Below are 19,899 nucleotides of genomic sequence, written 5' to 3'. Positions count from 1 at the left end.
GGCGTTAGCACCAACATTCTCTCCAACTGAAAACACCTCCTCAACTGGTTCCACACCCTGACCGTCAATTTCACCACCAGGCTCCCCGTATATTTCCCCAGCGCCAGCGGCAATGGGGTCATCACCAGGGCCCTCAGACTGGATCCCCTGTAGGACTCTTCATCTAACCTGATCCATTCCGGAAGAAGGCCTGAGGGAGAAAGATCAGGAGGATCTGAAAAATAACGAGGAACCTTGGCAGTGCATTCATCTTCACCGCCGTCACACTCCCTGCCAACGTCAAGTGCAATGTGTCCCACTTCTTAAAATCCCCCGCCACTAAATTGCATTCCGTCCCGCCGCATTCACCGGAAAACCCTCGTTCTTCCCAATATTCAGCTTGTACGCAGAGAAGGCCCCAAACCTCTCTAACAGCCCCATGATCCTGCTCATACTCACCTGCGGGTCCGACACTACCAATAACAGGTCGTCTGCGTACATCGACATCCAGTGCTCCCTGCCCACCCCCCTCACAATCCCTCACCACTCAGCAGACACCCGAAGAACCATCGCCAAAAGTTCAGTCGCCAACGGGAATAGCAATAGTGACAGCTGGCACCCCTGCCTCGTTCCCCTGTGTAACTCAAAACGCGGTGAAATCATCTCGTTCATACGCACGCTTTCCACTGGGGCTGCATACAAAAGACGCACCCAAGCCACAAACTTCGGCCCAAACCCAAACCTTTCCAGAATTTCCCACGTACCTCTACTCTACCCGGTCAAAGGACTTCTCCGCATCCATAGAAACAATAATCTCCGGCAACCGCTCCCCCTGACAGAGTCATTGCTACATTAAACAGCCTCCTGATGTTACTGGAGAGCTGCCTGCCCTTCACAAAACCTGTTTGATTCTCAGAGACCATCCCTGGCAAACATCCTTCCATCCTGCCCACGAACACCTTCGTCAATACTTTCACGTCCGTACTCATCTACAAGATGGGCCTGCATGCCCCAAACTCCCACGGATCCTTCCCCTTCTTCAGGATCAGTGCAATTGACACCTGTGTCAGTGTCTCCAGAAACTCCCCCATCTCCACAGCCTCCCTAAACATCCCCAAAAGGTGAGGGGTCAACTCCGTGGCAAAAAGCTTATAAAACTCTGCCTGTATTCCATGGGGCCCTGGGGCCTTCCCTGATGCATCCCCCATCTATCACCTCCCTCAGCCCCAGCGGCTCCTCCAATGTCTGCCTCTTCTCATCCTCCAACTCATCCAAGAATCATGCCGAATCCCCCTCTTCTCGTAGTACGTCCTGAACACCTCATTTATCCTCTCTGGGCCCGACACCACCTCCTCATTCTCCGCCCGCACCCTTACAATTTCCCTGGATGCCACCTGCTGCAGTAACGCGTGAGCCAACATATGGCTCACCTTATCTCCATACTGCACTCCTCTCGCCCTCTGCAGCTGCCCACCGCTTTGCCCATTGTCAACCTGCCCTGGGCGGGCACCTGCGGGAGATGTTCACAGACTTGCTAGCTAGGGCCACACTGCCACCCACGCTAGCACAGGCCTCAATCTTGCTGATACCTATGAAAGATAAAGATCCAATGGAATGTGGGTCATACAGACCCATCTCACTGCTGAACGCAGACGCCAAAATACTGGCCAAAATCCTAGCCAAAAGGCTAGAAGACTGCACATCAGGGATGGTCGCAGAGGACCAGGCGGGCTTTGTCAAAGATAGGCAGCTAACCTCGAACATCAGGCGCCTGCTGAACGAGATAATGACTCCATCCAGGGAGAGAACACCAGAGGTGATCGTCTCCCTAGACGCAGAAAAGGCCTTCAACAGGGTCGAATGGAAATACCTCATACAGATACTGGTGCTGTTCGGGATTGGAACAGGGTTCACCTCCTGGGTAAAACTCTGATACAACGCTCCCATGGCGAGGGTACGGACCAATAATACCAACTCCCGATACTTCCAGCTGCACAGGGGCACCAGACAAGGATGCTCACTCTCCCCGCTGCTGTTCGCTCTAGCAATCGGGCAATTGCTTTCAGAACAGCAAAACGCTGGAGGGGGATCCGAAGGGGCGGCAGAGAGCACGGAGTCTCACTCTATGCAGATGACCTGCTCCTCTATATCTCGGACCCACAAAGCAGCATGGACGGAATCATCGTGCTCCTGAAAGAGTTTGGCGCCTTCTCGGGTTACAAACTCAACATGAGCAAAAGCGAGATCTTCCCAGTACACCCACAAGTGGGGGCAGCAGCACTAATGGGACTGCCGTTTAAATAAGCCCGACACAAATTCCGCTACCTGGGGATCCAAATAGCCTGGAAAGAGATCCACAAATGGAACCTCACCAGCCTGACAGAGGAAGTAAAAAAGGACCTGCAAAGATGGAACATACCCCCACTCTCCCTTGCGGCGGGAGTCCAGACGGTCAAAATGAACGTGCTGCCCAGGTACCTCTTCCTACTTAGATCCATCCCGATCAACATCCCCAAGGCTTTTTTCAAAGCGCTGGACAAACTAATCATGGCGTTTGTATGGTGGTGGGGGGGGGGGGGGGTAGGAAGAATGCTAGGATCCCAAAGAAGGTCCTACAAGAAACAAAATCCAGGGGGGGGGCTAGCCCTCCCAAACCTACAATTCTACCACTGGGTGGCGACAGCCGAGCGAATAAGGGGATGGATCAAGGAGCCAGAAGCCGAATGTGTGCGCGCAGAAAAGGCCTCCTGCAAGGGGATTTCCCCCCGAGCCCGCGCCAAGGTGCCACTCCCATCCCCACCCAAAAAACACTCCAGCATCCCGGTGGTGATAGCCACCCTCCAGTCCTGGAACCAACTATGGCAGCAATTTGGCCTGACCAAAATGTCGGACAAAGCTGCCATCTGCAACAACCATAGGTTCACACCAGTGCTGACTGATGCCACCTAAAAAAGTGGGGACAGGACAGAGGGACACTGAAAGTCAAGGACCTATATACGGACGGCAGAATCGCAACACTGGATGAACTGACAGAGAAATTCCAGCTAGCAAGGGGGAACAAGCTAAGGTACCTGCAATTCAAAAACTTTCTACGAAAGGAGACAAGGATGTTCCCACAACCACCATGACAGACATTACTGGAAAACATTACACAAGCATCCTAGCTAAAGGGAACTGTAGGGCCATGTATGACCGACTGGTAGAAAGGGACGACACCGTACTGGACGCAACAAGAAAGAAATGGGAGGAAGACTTGGGGATTGAAATAGGGTGGGGACTCTGGAGCAAAGCACTGCATAGGGTCAACTCCACCTCCACGTGCGCAAGCCTCACACTGATGCAACTAAAAGTGGTACATAGAGCCCACTTAACAAGAACTCGTATGAGTAGGTTCTTACCGGAGGTGGAGGATAGATGTGAATGGTGCCAAGGAGGCCCGGCCAACCACGCCAACATGTTCTGGTCTTGCCCCAGACTTGCGGGGTACTGGACAGCCTTCTTCGAGGCAATGTCCAAAGTGGTGAGGATGAGGGTGGAGCCATGCCCGAAAGTGGCGGTCTTCGGGGTATCAGACCAGCCAGATCTATTCCTGGAGAGAAGGGCGGATGCCCTTGCCTTTGCCTCCCTGATCGACCACCGTAGAATCCTTTTTCGGCTGGAGGTCAGCAGCACCACCCAAGGCTGCAGACTGGCTGTCCGACCTCTCAGAATCTCTCCAAATGGAGAAAATCAAATTCGCCATCCGAGGGTCAGACGACGGCTTCCACAGAACGTGGGAGCCATTCACCCAATTGTTCCCGGGACCTGTTTGTGGCCAACAAACAAGCAGCAGAATAACCAGGTAGCCAAGAGTCAGGGGAAAGTAGCCAAGGCGAGAGAGGGAGGGATAGAGCGGGTAAACCTAAGAGAAAAGAAAGGTAAACCGCAGGAGAAGGGGAGGAGGAAGGGGGCAGAAAGGGGGGGGGGGGAAGAGGGAGGAGACAGGGATCAATAGAAGGGAACCAGAGAGGTTGGGGGGGAGGCAAGGGATTGACAGCCAGGAGGATGGCATGGGAAACGATAACAAACTTGGCATCTACAGGAGTAGAGAACAAGGAAAATATGGGCGAAAGACGGGATGAACGGCTAAAGCGGAGGTGAACGTGAGACAACAACGGCAGCAAAAACCGTCCGGGAGAAGCAAGCGACAACACCAACACCAGATCCATTTGCGTATTGCCGTCTGTAATTGTTTCTCCGCCACCCAAATGTATATTTACCTCCCCAGTTTCCACCCCACAAACAGATGCCTACTTATGTGTTAAAAATAATATTGCCAATTGTGCAGAGTTGCTGTTGTTGAGCTAGTGCATAATACCCTACCAGTTATTTTATTCTAATTTTTTTCTTTGTGCATGTTCCCTTCTCTTCTATGTATATATACATATTTTATTCTGTGTACATAACTGTAAATATACTTTGTTCAAAACCCCAATAAAAAAATTTATTAAAAAAAATTATCAAACTGCCCCTGCAGCCTCTTCCTCTCCACCAACAATTTCTTCATGGATACCCCCGAGTATCTCCTATTCTCCTCAACTATCTCATCCAGCAGCCACCTATGCTCCTCCCTCATCCTTCTATCCCTGTGGGCTTTGAAGAAGATAATCTCCTGTCGAACCACCCTTTTCAAAGCTTCCCAAAACATGGCCGCCGACACCTGCCCGTTCAGATTAAGCTCCACAAAATTCTAATCGCCAATCTCACCTTTTCACAATATTCCTTATCCGCCAGGAGACCCGAATCTAACATCCACCCCGGCCTCTGCATCTGCCCCAAGCTGAGCCTAACCTCCAGCAAATGTGGCGCATGGTCCAAAATCATAATTCCCACATATTCCGTCCCCACCACTCCCATCAGTACCACCCAACTCCCCACAAAGAAATCGATTCTAGAATACACCTTATACACGTGCGAGAGGGGGCAGCATGGTGGCCTAGTGGTTAGCACAACCGCTTCACGGCTCTGAGGTCCCAGGTTCGATCCCGGCTCTGGGTCACTGTCTGTGTGGAGTTTGCACATTCTCCCCGTGTTTGCGTGGGTTTCGCCCCCACAACCCAAAAATGTGCAGAGTAGGTGGATTGGCCACGCTAAATTGCCCCTTAATTGGATAATCTAAATTTTAAAAAAAAATACACGTGCGAGAAGAAGGGGTACTCCCTCTCTCCCGGGTTCTCAAACCTCCACAGATCCTCCATCAGGCTGCATCACGCTTTGAGTCACAACATCTTATTGATGAGGCAGAACTGCAGCCGGGAAGGAAAAGGAAGTGAATCCTGCACTCAATCCCATTCCTTCGTGGGACATTCTGCCCCAAAGAGGTTGTGAATTGTCCTGTTAGTGAGCGACCCTGACGAGGTGCCAACCTTGAATAGAGGGAAAGCCAACGATGGCCATGTTTTAACAATCTGCCCTCGTCATTCGGTAGAAAAACAGGAAATCCTGAAGATGGACAGCAGGTTTACCAATGTCTGAAAAAAGTGACAGTGTTAGAGCATTGTTATTCTCATCTCCTCCAGACGCACCTTTAGTTTCTTAACTTGTCCTATTACCCCACAACCGCCACGACAGACACTACTGGAAGACCTACTGGACGCAAGTATCCTAGAGAAAGGGAACTGTAGCGACCTGTATGACCGACTGGTAGAAAGGGACGACACCGTACTGGACGCAACAAGAAGGAAATGGGAGGACGACCTGGGGATGGAGATAGGGTGGGGACTCTGGAGCGAAGCACTACATAGGGTCAACTCCACCTCCACGTGCGCAAGGCTCAGCCTGACGCAACTAAAAGTGGTACATAGAGTCCACTTAACAAGAAACCGTATGAGCAGGTTCTTCCCGGAGGTGGAGGACAGATGCGAACGGTGCCAAAGAGGCCCGGCCAACCACGCCCACATGTTCTGGTCTTGCCCCAGACTTGTGGAGTACTGGACAGCCTTCTTCGAGGCTATGACCAAAGTGGTGGGGGTGAGGGTGGAGCCATGCCCGATAGTGGCGGTCTTCGGGGTTTCAGACCAGCCAGATCTATTCCTGGGGAGGAGGGTGGATGCCCTTGCCTTTGCCTCCCTGATCGCCCGCCGTAGAATCCTGTTTGGCTGGCGGTCAGCAGCACCGCCCAGAGCTGCAGACTGGCTGTCCGACCTCTCGGAATCTCTCTAAATGGAGAAAATCAAATTCGCCATCCGAGGGTCGGACAACGGCTTCCACAGAACGTGGGAGCCATTCATGCAATTGTTCCGGGACCTGTTTGTGGCCAACGAACAAGAGGAAGAATAGTCGGGTGGCCAAGAATCGGGGGAAAATGGATGGGAATCGGGGGAAGGTTGCGGGGGGGGGGGGGGGGGGGGGGGCGGGGGGGGGGGGGGGGGGGGGAGAGGAGGGGGGGGGGGTTACAGGTTCGTTATGGGGGTTTGACGGCTAGCTAAGGCCCAAAACCAAACTGTAAATAAATGCCTATAAACATGTGCCTCGGCCATATTGGGGAATGTAAAATATGTATGCCGGCTAAAGGGGGGAGGCCACAGTTATTATTACGAAGATGCTTACCTGTAAATATATATGTTAATTTTTGCGTGTTCTTTTTCCTCTCTCTCTAACAATTTGTAATTTGTTCAATATAAAACATGAAAACTGAATAAAAAACATTTATAAAAAAAAACTTGTCCAATTACCACTCCTTGCGCCATGAAGCCTTCTAGCATTTACTCTCCCCTGTCCTCCAACTCTGCTGCTTTCCACCCTATCAGAAGTGTTCCCATTTGTTCTCCTCACCCTCTTCACTTATTCAAAACCCATTGCATTTCTAACATTTTCCAATTTTGATGAAAGATGAAACCTAACCCTATCTTTTCCTCAGTGCAGACGCTGCCAGAGCTGGTGAGTATTTCTATCACTTTCTGTTGTTATTTTACGTGTTAGAGTTGTGTCAGGATTGGATTTTGTTTATTGTCACGTGTACCGAGGTACAGTGAAAAGTATATTTCTGCGAGCAGCTCAACAGATCATTAAGTACATGAAAAGAAAAGGAAATAAAAGAAAATACATAATAGGGAAACACAAGGTACACAACGTAACTAGATAACACCGACATTGGGTGAAGCCTTCAGGGGTGTCGTGTTAATGAGGCCAGTCCGTAAGACGGTTGTTTAGGAATCTGGTAAGAGCGGGGAAGAAGCTGTTTTTGAGTCTGTTCGTGCGCGTTCTCAGACTTTTGTATCTCCTGCCCGATGGAAGTAGTTGGAAGAGTGAGTAAGCCGGATGGGAGGGGTCTTTGATTATGCTGCCCTCTTCTAAACAGTTGGGAGAAGGGTTCAGTTGAAGGGTCTAACCATGAAATGTTAAAGCATCCCATTCATCCACCTCACCGTTGCTCGTTCATCTACATTTGTTGCCAGCTCAGCGAAATGTTGATTCAAAAATTCTCGTTATTTTTTTCAAATTTCCTCATGCCTCTGCCTATCTCTGCAGCCACCTTCAGCCCAATCACTCTAAGCCCTCCAAATTGTGGCCTCTTGTGCAACCTCTATTTCCTCTGCTTCACTATGGCGCCTGTGCTTTCAGCTGTCTTGGCCAAAAGTACCTGAATTTCCTCCCTAATCTATCATGGTAAGGTGGTGGTGTTGCGGTGTTGCCACGTAACCTGGCTATGACAGATGGTGAAAGTTGAATTCAATAAAAATTAAATTCAATGGCACAGTGGTTAGCACTGCTGCCTCACAGCTCCAGGGTTCAATTACAGCCTCGGGTGACTGTGTGGACACAGTAAGAAGTCTTACAACACCAGGTTAAAGTCCAACATGTTTGTTTCAAACACTAGCTTTCGGAGCACTGCTCCTACCTCTTCATTCACCTGAGGAAGGAGCAGTGCTCCGAAAGCTAGTGTTTGAAACAAACATGTTGGACTGTAACCTGGTGTTGTAAGACTTGTTACTGTGCTCACCCCAGTCCAACGCTGGCATCTCCACATCATGTCTGTGTGGAGTTTGCACGTTCTCCATGTGTCTGCGTGGGTTCCCTCCGGGTGCTCCGGTTTTCTCCCATAATTCAAAGATGTGCAGGTCAGGTGGATTGGCCATGCTGAATTGCCCCTTAGTGCCCAAAAGATTAGGTGAGGTTACTGGGTTACGGGGATAGGGTGGAGATTTGGGATTAAGTAGGGTGCTCTTTCCAAGGGCTGGTGCAGATTTGATGGACCAAATGCCCTCCTTCTGTACTGTAAATTCTATGATTCTATGAAAAACCTGGAATTAAGAGTCTCATAATGACCATGAAACCAATGTTGTAAAAAGCTATCTGGTTCATTAATGTTCTTGAGGGAAGGAAATCTTTTATAATCCTCGCCTGGTCTGGCCTACGTGACTATTATGCCTTATGCAAGTCACTATACACCTCACCCACTGCATTAACCTCTTCAACCATCTCTGTTAGGTCATCAAAAATCTCAATCAAGTTGGTTAAATACAATTTGCCTTGAACAAACCCGCCTTGGTTTTCCCTAATTAATTCTCATTTGTCCAAGCTACTGTTAATTTTGTCCCAGGTTATCATTTTTAAAAGTTGCCCCAATTACCGAACCTAACCTTACTGATCAGGAGTTCCGAGGCTTATCTTTACATCCTTTTTTGAACACGGATATAACATTTGCAATTCTCCATTCCTCTGGAGCCAATCCCGTGTCGAATGAGAACTGGAAGATGATGACCAGTATATCTTTTCCCTCAGGATTCTCTGTGCATCCTGTCTGGTTCTGGAGGCTTATCATCTTTCCATACAAGCAGCCTACCCAATACCTCCCCTTTATCACTTTTTCGCCCATCCACTAACTGAACTACCTCCCCGATCACTATAACTCTGGCAGTATATTCGTCCTTGGTAAAGAGGGATGCACAGTATTCATTTAGCACCTCACCCATCCTGCCTCCAAGCGTAGATCCTTTTTGGACTCTAAATGATCTGATATCTCCTAATATTAGTCGTTTTACGACTTATGTACCTACAGAACTCTTTTGTGTTCTTTTTATGTTTATCATAGAATTTACAGTGCAGAAGGAGGCCATTCGGCTCATCGAGTCTTCACCGGCTCTTGGAAAGAGCACCCTACCCAAGGTCAACACCTCCACCCTATCCTCATAACCCAGTAACCCCACCCAACACCAAGGGCAATTTTGAGCATTAAGGGCAATCTATCATGGCCAATCCACCTAACCAGCACATCTTTGGACTGTGGGAGGAAACCGGAGCACCCGGAGGAAACCCACGCACACACGGGGAGGATGTGCAGACTCCGCACAGACAGTGACCCAAGCCGGAATCGAACCTGGGACCCTGGAGCTGTGAAGCAATTGCGCTATCCACAATGCTACCGTGCTGCCCGTTATCTGCCATTCTCTTTTCATACTGTCACATTGTCTCTCCTCTCGTTTCCATTTCCTTTCTGAACATTTTATGTTCAGCCCAGTTCTCAATGGTATCTTTAAACATATTCTTTCATGAGATGTGGGCATTGTTGGCGAGGCCAGCATTCATTGCGCATCCCTAATGGCACTTGAGAAAGTGGTGGTGAGCTGCTTTCTTGAACTATTGCAGTCCATGTGGTGTAGGAACGCCCACAGTGCTATTGTGGAGGATATGATCAATCTGATGTGACTTATGCCACGAGCCACACCATCCGGACTGGCCAGCAATGTGGCAAAACACAGCGTGACCTCCTCAGGACGTCCCTGTGCGTAGGCAGCCATGTGCCCCTGGCACCAACCCCCTTCCCACACACCTGTAACCTCCCTCCCCCGTGCCCCCTCCCCCCACCAGGACGATGGCTCAACCCCATCCTACACCACATGCCGATGCTCCGGGTGCCCTGGCTACTGAAGCCACCAGCCTACCCACCCCCTGGGCTGCATGCATCAGACTGTCTAACATTGTGCGTTTTCTGTTCACCCCACCCCCATCGCACCCTCCCCACCTCTCCACACCCCCTACCCCCCACCCCCCGCCCCCGGATAGGGCCGCCCATAATCGCAAGGAGCGGGAGAAGACTGGATGGGGGCCGACCGGACCTGCGGCCAATCACCGCGGCAGAGGAGCGGACCCAGGACGTGGTCGATGGACCAGAGTAAAGGGAAGTCGCCGGGGTGGAGATCGGCAACGGGCAAGGAAGTGAGACCCCTCTGAGTTGTCATTCCCCATGACCAGTGCCACCCCACCACCGTCACACCCACACCACCCCCACCCCACACCACTCGCACACCATCCCCACCCCACACCACCCGCACACCACCCCTACACCCACATTACTCCCTCAACCCCGTTCCACACTCCCACCCCCCCAGCATGCAGTCTAATCACGCATCCTGTCCTGTGTCTTTCAGGAGCTGCTGGTGATGGGACGGCCCTTCTGGCGTCCCCCAGCTCCCAGCCACACCCAGAGCCAGAGCCCCGGATGCCAAACAGCAACAAGGTCACCAACACGAACGGGAGCCATGAACGCGAGACCCAGGACAACCCGGAACTCAAGTCCAGGGATGACACAGATTTCCCGTCACAGCTGTCTCCAACACCCTCCACCATCCCAGAGACACACACCTCGGTTAGGCACTTGACTGAAGAGGCTCCTGGTACACTATCTAGTGCTCACCACTCAAAAGCTCTGAAACTTTCAGGTGAAGGTAGGAGCTCTCGAGGGAGTGGACAGTCAGAGGCGGGGCCGACCCCAGGGACCAGCTGCCGTCCAGATGGGTTTCGGGCTTCTGGAACAGACAGCCCCACCAATCGTGGAGAAGCAGTCTCAGAGCCAGTAACTGTGTGAGGTGTTGTCGGCGAGCATCCAGCACCTGCAGGCTCAGGTGGAGGAGTCCAACCATGTGCAGAGCTTATCGCAGAGCGGGTTGTCATCATCCTCCATCCCATGGACCAGATCCACTGCTATTGCCAACCCAGGGCCCGCACCCCATAGTATATATCACTGTATGTATGACGGAGGGGGATGACTGGTGCGGAGGGGGGGGGGTTCTGGAGTTGGGATGTAGTGTCCGTGTCTCTGGTCAGTCCCCCCCAGTCAGTGAACCTGTTGGTGATCAGAGCGTCCCGCGCACATTGGCCCTGACGCACACGTTGTGCGGCCTCCCGTGCCTGCCCAGGCCCCATATCCTGCCCATCCTCGCCCTCCTCCGAAACCCACGTCGGACAATGACTGGTTTCAGCCTCCTCTTCCAGCACATCGCCCCTCCGATGCGCAATGTTGTGGAGGACACAACAGGCCACCACAATGCGGGCGGCCCTCCCAGCGTCATACCAGAGGGTCCCTCCAGAGGGGGCCAAATACCTTAACTGATCACCCCCTGGACCTGGGTCATCCCGGCGATGGCAGCGAACCTTGCTGCCCAGGCAGCCTGGTGGGCTCAGTCCACATTGAAACTCCTGTGCACCGAACTGTGTGAGATCCCGGACAGGACCCCACTCAGTACTTGAAGGAACCCGCGGTGTAAAGGTTATGGGCGACCATCACCTTGACGGCCAATGGGAGTGGGTGTTCCCCGCACATTCTCTAAAGGTGCCAGGTGTGCCATGATCTGGCAGATATGTTGCACTGTCCCACTGCTCAGCCGGAGTCTTTGATGGCATGCCTAGTCTGGCAGGTCCTTGAATGACGGTACTCACGCCGTTTCATGCGGCGCCTCCTTTGCAGCTCCTCCTCTTCCTGCTCCTCCTCCTTCGTCTGTTGGGCAGCCAGCTTTCCACCCCCAGTAGCTGCCTCCTTTCCTCTGGAGCAGGTTCCACTACTGCACACTCCATTGCTGCAGCTTCCTCCTCCTCGACCAACTCCAGCTCGTACAGCCACTGTGTATCCCCCAGGGCTGCTGCAACTAGCAGGAAGGCCACATTGCTGGTTGAATTCCAATATCCATTGTCTGCAGGGGGCGAAAGGTCAACAGGTTAGCATGGTGCATACCCCCGTGCCCAACCAAGTCCGCCAGACTACATGGTGGCCCCAGTTGGCACTATGCACTGTGCCCTCACATGTTCCCCCATCCCCCCTCCTCTCCGCACCCCTGGCCCCGTCGGTGGCCAGCATCATGGGGGCCTCTGACCCTGGCATTTATCCCTGTTGCCAGGGGTGCAGTTGGATGGCATTGCACTTGCCTGAGGCCCCTTTCCGGCGCCTCCCTCGAGGGGCTATTGTTGGCATTGCTCTTGGGTGGACCACGTGATACCCACCAGTGGGTGGCGGCGGTTGGGGGGGGGGGGGGTGGTTTGACAGAGGGTGGGTACAGGGGTGGTGGGTGGTGGCTCAGGCGGGAGCACCCAAATGACCAGTGTCATACTGCAGAACCATGGACCAAGGTGGGTGGACAGTGGGGTGCACAGCAAGATGGCTGCCTTGCAATGGGTGGCCATCCCGGCCCACGATTCACTGCCCAATCGCGTTTCCCAATTCCGGCGTCAGCTGACGGAGAATCCTGCCCCACACCTCTGTTTATCTCTTCATAAATTCTGTCAGGGCTGCTGATTATTTCCAGCATTTATCTATTCTTAGTCCATTCTCACCTCATTATCGTGACTCTCTTCTCGTGAAGTAGTTTTACTCAAAATTGTTCCATACCCTTTTCCATAACTAATCTAAACCTTATACTATGATCACTGTTCCCTAAATGTCCCCCCCCCCCCCCCCCCCCCCCCCACCCACCACCACCACCACCTTGCCACTTGCCTGACCCCGTTCCTCAAACCCAATCCACTAATGCCTCCTTCTGCACTGGGCTGAAGATGTACTGTTCAAGTTTGATTCTCCTGATCACGCTCAGAAAGTCTACCTACTCTCTGCACTTTACACCTATTATTATCTTAATCTGCATTGGGATAATTAAAGCTTGAACTCTGTAATTTTCGCACTTTAGTAATTTCTCTACAAATCTGCTTCTCTGTCGCTTTCCCATTCCTTGTTGATGACCTTTAACATGTTGACTGATCTGCTGCGTGTATCCAGTGGCGTTTTTTTTATTTTTATCAATGACTTTTTACTGTTCAGTGCACAGTTCCTTTATCTGCACACTCCAACTCCACCACTGAAATGCATATCTTGTCACTTCAATTTGGAATGCTGACTCCTCAAGTCTTACATATCAGGAGGGATGGTGGAATACTCTCCACTTGCATGGGCGAGCGCGACTCTAACCAAATTCGAGAAGCTTGACACCATCCAGGATAAAGCAGCCCGTTTGACTGGCGCCCCACCCACCACCTTGAACACCCACTCCCTCCGCCATCGACACACACATTGGCACCCGTGTGTGCCATCTACAGGATGCACTGCAGCAACTCCCCGAGGCCCCTTCGATAGCATCCAAACCCACGACTGCTTCCGCCTTGAAGGACAAGGGCAACAGGTGGATGGGAAACTCCGCCATCTGCAACACTTTCCCCTCCAAGCCACACAGCCACCTGACTTGAAACTATATCAACGCTCCCTCGCCGTCGCTGGATCAGAACCCTGGAAATCCTTCCACCCCTCCCCCCCCCCTCACACACCCACACACAAATGTGGTTAACAATAAAGAATTACTGCCACCTCCTGAATTACATTCGCAGAGTTGAACAGTAAAGTTAGGAGGACAAACATTTAAAAAACACATTGCCCCCCACACACCCCCAGTTCCAGATATCTGCCAATTACGTTGGGGTGTGTGGGGGGGGGGGGGGGGGGGGAACGGGGGGTTGCAACAGCAACTGAGATCTTAACATTTCCTGGTTAATAATAATAATCTTTCTTATGGTCACAATCTTACATTGACACTGCAATGAAGTTACTGTGAACATCCCCTAGTCGCCACACTCCGGCGCCTGTTCGGGTACACAGAGGGAGAATTCAGAATGTCCAATTCATCTAACAAGTACGTCTTTCGGGACTGGTGGGAGGAAACCGGAGCGCCTGGAGGAAACCCACGCAGACACGGGGAGAACGCGCAGACTCCGCGCAGAAAGTGACCCAAGCCAGGAATCGAACCCGGGACCGTGGCGCTGTGAAGCAAGTGCAAACACTGTGCCACCCCGCGACGTCCCAAAGTGGCACTGCGAACCCTGGGACCCGACTGGCAGAGATGTTCCATCTCTCTCCTCCCTCCCCTCCCCCTCCTTGCCCACCCCCAGCAGTGCCCACCCCCAGCAGCTCCCACCCCCAGGGGGTTCCTCCTTGCCCCGTTCAGCAGTGGCTCCCTGCCTTCACCCAACCACCCCCCCACCCCCACCCCACCTCCTCTCTGCTGCTGACAGCGACTCCCCAGCAAATGCCAGCCACGCAAAAAAAACAAACGAGCGAGAGGAGTGCATTTGACCGATAGTAACCTCGAGATTTCGATCAGCTGTACAAGAGCTACTGGAGGTTAAAAAAAAACCCTTCTCATACTTCGAACACACACACACACACGAGAGTGAGAGAGGGAGAGACTAGAACAGAGGCTGCACAATCTGAAGCTTTTCTTCCACAGCAACTGGAATCCCTGAACTGACAACAAAGAACAGAAACAAGAAAACACCCAGGGGGAAGGTAAGAGAGGATGCATTTTAACATTTGCAGGGTTGAGAGTGAAGTCCCCTTATTTGGGGTTGGAATGCATGTGGAGTTTAATCTTTTGTCTTTGACATTCAGCAGAGGCGGCAGAGTTGAATTTGAGACAATGCTTTCAACCCAAAGTTGTATTTTTGTCCCCCACAGGGAAGCAGAACTCTCCAAGTATGAATCCAGGGTGTCCTGTATTGTCCATCAGAACCCATTGTCCCTTTGTGCGCCGTGTGTTGTGCAGAACATCTGGATTTTGTCTCTCTCTCGCCGCTATTTCAAGACATTTCCCCCCTCTCCTGGTGTAAATTTTACTCGCTTGGGGTTCAGTACTTTTAATTCCATTCCTCTTAAACTCAGGACTGGAGCGTCTGACAACTCTGCGGGTTCTGGGGTAAGGGACAACTTTCTATCCCTCGCCTTATTTCGGGGTTGAACCGGGCTGGGTTATTCGCGGTGTGAATAATGCCCCCCCACTGTCTGGATTGGAAAAGGCTGAAACTCGGGCATCTGAGATACATTTAAGGAAAATAAACGAAACCCCCCCCCCAAAAACCCTTGTTTTATTCTCGTCTTCGAAGAAATAAGCTCACGTTTTGGTTCCTGGGGGCTGTGGAAAGTAACCGAACCTCACTTAATTCCTTTTTATATCATTGATTTTGTCCCATTTTTTTCTATCAGTGTAAGTGCATTAAAGGTTGAGGGGCAGAATGTTGAACCAGCTCCCCTTGAAATGTTTTGGGGGCCATGGAGGGCAGCTCACTGTTTACTGAGCACATCAGCCTGTTTTACCATATGAGGTTTTCCCATCATGATAATGGATGATAAATACTTTCACAGCCCCTTCAATGTGGAGAGACCATCAAATCACTGGTCATTATTTTTTTGCATTGGGCTTTAAAAAAATTATTTTCATCCCTTGTCCAGGTAGAGGGCGACACAGAGACAGAGCAGCAGGTGGCAGTGCACTGAGCGCCTAAACATCACTTTAGCTTTACATTCTGGGATCTGTGTTAAGTCCTGGGAAAGTTTCCTTGAGGTTAGAGTGGTTAACGCCGCATTCATGAAAAAGAAAATGTGATTGAAATCACAGAATGGCCGAATCGACTGGTTTCACAACTTGGGATGAACTGTAAAATTGAAAATGCAAACATTTGAATCTTCCGAATCATAGCCTCAGACTGTTTGATCGTGGCGATTTGACTGTCTTCTCTAAGAAATTGAAGAGTATTCCACTTTAAAAAAATACATTATAGAAAAGAAAGACTTGCATTGACAGAGATTTGTTGACCACACAAAGATAGGCGGGAAAGTAAATAGCGAAGAGGACGTAAGAGGCGACGAGGGGGGACATAGATCTGTTAAATGTGTGAGTAAAAATCTGGCAAATGGAGTACATTGCGTGCAAACATGGAATTGCCTATTTTGGCAGGAAGAATAAAAAAGAAGCTGATTATTTAAATAGATAGAGATTGCAGAGCTCTGAAGTACAGAAGGATCTGGGCGTCCTAGTGGCTGAGTCACAAAAGGAGAGTATGCCAAGTCCTGATGGGGGCAGGTTTAGTGGGGTGCTTGCAGTCTCGAGAACGATCCCGCTATTAGCCGGGACACTATTATTTTTTCGGGTTTCAGCGAGGAAGGGCCCGCCAAGGCCATACTTACCTTCATTTCCTGTACGGAGGAGCTCAGCTCGCCAGTACAGGAAGAGATTGGTGCAGCATTTTTAAATGCTGCTTCAATCTCTCGACCCCCCCCCCCCCCAACCCCCCCCAAACACAACCCCAGGACTCCCCACTGCCCCAACAGAAAATAATTAGAGAAGCTAATAGAATGTTATAGTTTATTGTGAGTGCAATTGATTACAAAAGTAGGGGGTTATTCTTCAATTGTAGAGGCATTGGTGAGAGCACATCTGGAGTATTGTGTATTGTGTACAGTATTGGTCTCCTTATTTTAGGAAACATGTAAATGTTTTAGAAAGATTTCTGAGAACGTTTACTAGACTAATACCAGGAATGGGGTAGGTTTTCTTATGAGGAAAGGTAGGAGAGGTTAGGTTTTTTACCCAGTAGAGTTCAGAAGGGGCAGCACGGTAGCATTGTGGATAGCAGAATTGCTTCACAGTTCCAGGGTCCCAGGTTTGATTCCGGTTTTGGTCACTGTGCGGAGTCTGCACATCCTCCCCGTGTGTGCGTGGGTTTCCTCTGGGTCCTCCGGTTTCCTCCCACAGTCCAAAGATGTGCAGATTATGTGGATTGGCCATGCTAAATTGCCCGTAGTGTCCAAAATTGCCCTTAGTGTTGGGTGGGGTTACTGGGTTATGGGGATAGGGTGGAGGTGTTGACCTTGGGTAGGGTGCTCTTTCCAAGAGCCGGTGCAGACTCGGTTGGGCTGAATGGTCTCCTTCTGCACTGTAAATTCTATGAGAAGATTGAGAGGCAACTTGATCAAAACCTTTAAGGTCATGAGGGATCCTGAGGATGGCACGGTGGTACAGTGGTTAGCACCAACTCCAGGGACCTGGGTTTGATTCCGGCCTTGGGCGACTGTTGGTGTGGAGTTTGCACTTTCTCCCCGTGACTGAATGGGTTTCTGGGTTTCCTCCGGATGCTCCGGTTTCTTTCCACAGTCCAAAGAAGTCCAGGTTAGGTGGACTGGCCATGCTAAATTGCCCCTCAGGGTCGAAGATATGTAGGATAGCGGGGCTATGGGGGTTACTGGGCTAGGAGGGGTGTGGGCCTAGGTAAAGGGCTGTTTCAGAGAGTTGGTGCAGACTCGATGGGCTGAATGGCTTCCTTCTGCACTGTAGGAATTCTGTATTGACAAGGTGGATGTGGAGAGGCTGTTTACTCTTGTCGGAGAATCTAGAACTAGGGATTATTGTTTAAAATTAGGTGTCACTCATTTTAAGACATGCGATTTTTTTTTCTCAGTGGGTTGTTAGTCACAGGATCTCTGGGCGTGATCTAACAGCCGCATTGCGCGTGACTCAGGATATGACTGATAAATCTCGCCAGAGGCCTCTCGCTAGATTGATCCGGACTGTTATGCCTCGCGAGATCGAACGGGATCTCACAAGGCATCGCGATCTGGATCCCGCCACAATGGGCAGGATCCAGATCTGCATATTCCAGTGAGTAGTTAGCCTCACTTGAATATGTCTACGTTGCATCTACCCAGCGCCAGGGATCAAATCCCGTCACCTCGGAGTCCTCGGCCAGATCTCCTGATCTCCACATACGTAGACCAGGTGGAACGGCACTTGGGGAGGGAGGTCTCCCAGGCGATCGGTGGACCCTGGGTGATCGGTGGACCTCTGGGCTGGTTGATGCCTTAGCACTGCTGATGACACACTAACATCTTGGCATTACCAGCATGGCATGCTGGCAGTGACACTTGGGTATTCTGGCAGTGCCAGGGTGCCCAGGTGGCATCTTGCCCATGCCAGGGATTGGGCCCAGGTGTGCCCTGCCTATGAATTGGGGTAAGGGGGGCTCGAGGACCACCTAATCGGTAAGTTGGGGCGGGGGGGTCACAGAGAGCTGACCCCCTGACCTCTTCCAACACTGGCGAGCTCAACTCCATAGTGCAAGAAATGAAGGTAAATATGGCCTTGGCGATGCCTTCCTCACTAAGGCTCGAAAAAAGAATAGAGTCCCGTTTAATAGCGTTGCCATTGCAGGAAACATGACAGCCAATTTGCATACAGCAAACCCCCGACAATGTGAAGTGTGGTAATTACTGGAGAATTTGTTTATGATGTTGATTTGGGGATAAATCTTGGCTGGAAATCTGGGGATAATTCAGCTCTTCCAAAAGATAGACACAGTACCTCTTGAATCTATTGATCCTCCTATCATTGAAACATACAACACCACAGGAGGCTCTTGGGTCCAAAGTCTCTTTGGTCAAGCTAGCCAATTGGTAGCCCTCTTTGTTCTTTTCCTATAGCCCGGAAAACCTTTTCTTTTCAACTATTTATCCCATTTCCTTTTGAAAGTTACTATTCCACTACATTTTTAGGTGGTGCCATCCAGATCATAAAATTGGGATCGGGATGGACACTAGGTTCAACTGAAAGCCTTTGGAATAGTCAGAAAGCCAGTCATAGTTTCATAGTAGTTACAGTGCAGAAGGAGGCCACTCGGCCAATCGAGTCTGCACCAGCACTTGGTGGGAAGAGCACTGCACTTAAAGCCCTCAACTCCACCCTATCCCTGTAACCCAGCAACCCCACCTAACCTAAGGGGCAATTTAGCATGGCCAATCCACCTAACCTACACATCTTTGGACTGTGGGAGGAAACCGGAGCACCCGGAGGAAATCCACGCTGACACGGGGAGAACGTGCAGACTCTGCACAGACAGTGACCCAAGCCGGGAATCGCACCTGGGACCCTGGAGCTGCGAAGCAGCTGTGCTAACCACTATGCCACCGTGGCAGTAGCAATGTTTTTCTTTAGCTGTGTCAGCAGTCAGAAGAATGAGACTCCATCGGGCTAGTAAAGAACATGCAAGAGCAACTTCTGTTAAACGTCCAGCACAAGATAGAACATAGAACAGTACAGCACAGAACAGGCCCTTCGGCCCTCGATGTTGTGCCGAGCAATGATCACCCTAATTAAACCCACGTAACCCATATACCCGTAACCCAACAATCCCCCCATTAACCTTACACTACGGGCAATTTATCATGGCCAATCCACCTAACCCGCACATCTTTGGACTGTGGGAGGAAACCGGAGCACCCGGGGGAAACCCACGCACACACGGGGAGGACGTGCAGACTCCACACAGACAGTGACCCAGCCGGGAATCGAACCTGGGACCCTGGAGCTGTGAAGCATTGATGCTAACCACCATGCTACCGTGAGGCCCCATAAAGGTTTCAAATGGTTACTTCTCGTTGGTCCACACTCTATTTGATGCAGCCACTGTTAGTACCATTTTAAGGTTTCACGTGACTTCAAAACGTTAAGGTGGCGAATCTGGGACTGAGGGTGTTCATCAGGAGGGTTTTAAAGAAATGGGGGCTCCATTAAGTAGACACCTTTTGCCTAAATATTTAACAACTCACCAGAAGCAGGAATTGTTCCCATGAATTGGAGGGAGGTTAATGCAGAACCAATATATGTAAAGGACAGTGAGTCAGAAGTAGGAAATCATAGGTGCATTAGCTCAGTTATTGGAGTGGTGTTATAGGCGGTGATTAGATATGTTCTCTGTGATGGTCTGGACAAAGCTGGTGTTAGTAGTGACTCACAATACTGGAAAAGAAGATTATTTCATTAACTGAGTTGAATATTTTGAGGAGGTTGCTAGATTGGT

General features: G+C 50.8%; 1 protein-coding gene across 1 annotated transcript in view; it reads left to right on the top strand.

The window, feature by feature from the left end:
• The first annotated feature begins 14,394 nt into the window (after nt 1–14,394).
• Nucleotides 14,395–19,899, top strand: part of LOC119970136 (phospholipid-transporting ATPase ABCA1-like) — a 167,674-nt gene continuing 162,169 nt past the window's right edge. The window contains exon 1 of the mRNA XM_038804215.1: nt 14,395–14,560. The gene's annotated coding sequence lies outside the window, so the exon portion shown is untranslated. The remainder of the gene's footprint in view (nt 14,561–19,899) is intronic.

This window comes from Scyliorhinus canicula, chromosome 8 (assembly GCF_902713615.1).
Source record: "Scyliorhinus canicula chromosome 8, sScyCan1.1, whole genome shotgun sequence".
Lineage (NCBI taxonomy): Eukaryota > Metazoa > Chordata > Chondrichthyes > Carcharhiniformes > Scyliorhinidae > Scyliorhinus > Scyliorhinus canicula.
The sequence above is the reverse complement of the archived record's forward strand: the minus strand, read 5'-3'. Positions and strand labels throughout refer to the sequence as shown.